Source organism: Etheostoma spectabile, chromosome 12 (genome assembly GCF_008692095.1).
Source record: "Etheostoma spectabile isolate EspeVRDwgs_2016 chromosome 12, UIUC_Espe_1.0, whole genome shotgun sequence".
In the NCBI taxonomy this organism is placed as follows: Eukaryota; Metazoa; Chordata; class Actinopteri; order Perciformes; family Percidae; genus Etheostoma; species Etheostoma spectabile.
The window spans coordinates 26,917,091-26,918,658 of record NC_045744.1 but is presented as its reverse complement, the minus strand read 5'-3'; the positions used below and the strand labels follow the sequence as shown (position 1 = coordinate 26,918,658).

Genomic DNA, 1,568 nt, shown 5'->3' with positions numbered 1-1,568 from the left:
ACACTTAATTTCATAAAGCAGCCAATTACATAGACGGGGGCATTAAAGGAGTCAAAAAAAACTCAGGTGCTTTAGGCATGTGAGTGGTCAGGACAAAATGGGTAACGTAACAGGTAAGGGGGAAAGTACTCACTGACACAGAATATTAAAGCAGCTTCCTTCGCGGTCAGGCTCCACCACGGGTCAGGACATGTACTGGGTGAGGTTTGAAAGCAGTGGGAAAGCAGAGATGTACAGCGGATCAAGTTATGGGGAAAGGAAAGGTGATTTGAGTGTCGGTGTTGAGCGTGAATGAAGGGGTCAGCAGCATCTTTCCAAACACAAGTACCATCTCAATTGAAAAATGATGGACAGCCAGGACTTCCCGCAGGAGATCTACCATGGCAGTATCTTTAGCTACCACCACCATCACCTCCTCACATTGCTTTCTCATTATCTTTTGCCATTAAGCTTCCCCAAATTAGCAGAGGTCTTGTAACTGCTGGTCTGTGTGTAGGGCTACATTATGGGATGAAAGAAGGTTATGATTGTTAGTTGCAAACAATATTTAAGGTCATATTCTCTTACACAAAATATGAAATTAATGTTGGATGGAACACCATTTAAATGGCAGGTGGGGGAAAGAAAAAAAAAAACTGTGTTTGTGAATTCACAGCAGTTAGGTATACACAAAGCAAATGTTGTGAAAAGGAAAAAGACTATAATTCAAGTCTGAAAAAAGTGCTGTTTGCTGTTTGTGGCGTATTGTCATTAGGTACAGCATTTTCCTTAACAATTGAATAAGGGAGATCTATTTGAGAGAATGACTTATCAGGCGTGTTTTTCTTTGGTTCTCCAAGCTTAATATGGGTTCGATGAAGAAAAAAAGGATGCTCTTTAATAGCGTCGGGCTGTAAGAAGAGGCTGGCGTGATATGTACTGGCTGTAGTAAATTTCCACCTCTATAAGTGCTGCCTCTTTGTTGTTACCCTTTTGTGTCGGCGAACAACCGTCATGTCGACGTCTGAACTCCGTCAGAATTCTCAAACTCCCGTTTTTTTTTTAGCGGTGATTTTTGTTGCTTCCTTCAGCTTCTTTTGAAACAACATTTCTTCTGGCCGCGGCGAGTATGCGACGTGCTGTTGTGAGTCGCGCTGAAAATCATCACGCGTTGCATAGTTGGACAAGCCACGCTGAGGTTTACTCAATCGCATGGAAAACGGCATAGAATGGGCCGAGGCGAGCCGAGCCGAGCTGTTACCAGCAGTGGAAAAACTCCAATAGTGGCATTGACAAGGCATCAGCCTGAGTGATGTAGTACACATTTATAACAGCTGCATTTAAGCATTCAATATTCAAATGTTATTTGAATATTAAATTATAAATAAAAAATATGAAATTCAAATGGTGTTATAGAGGAAGACTGACAGCTGTAACGTACACATTTCACCAAACAAGTTTTTTCCTGAGGCTAGTATGCAGTGGCTCTGTGTAGAGCCCCGCCAATTTATCGGCGGGCCAATATTATCGGCCAATATTAGACATTTCCTGATATATCGGTATCAGCATCTATAATGGCCCATTTAAAA

General features: G+C 41.8%; 1 protein-coding gene and 1 long non-coding RNA gene across 2 annotated transcripts in view; both read left to right on the top strand.

Annotated features, from left to right (window-relative positions):
* The window catches only part of wls (Wnt ligand secretion mediator), an 82,418-nt gene that overhangs the window by 36,212 nt on the left and 44,638 nt on the right, over nucleotides 1-1,568 (top strand). The gene's annotated exons all lie outside the window — the stretch shown is intronic.
* The window catches only part of LOC116698985 (uncharacterized), a 17,319-nt gene that overhangs the window by 5,042 nt on the left and 10,709 nt on the right, over nucleotides 1-1,568 (top strand). The window lies entirely within an intron of this gene.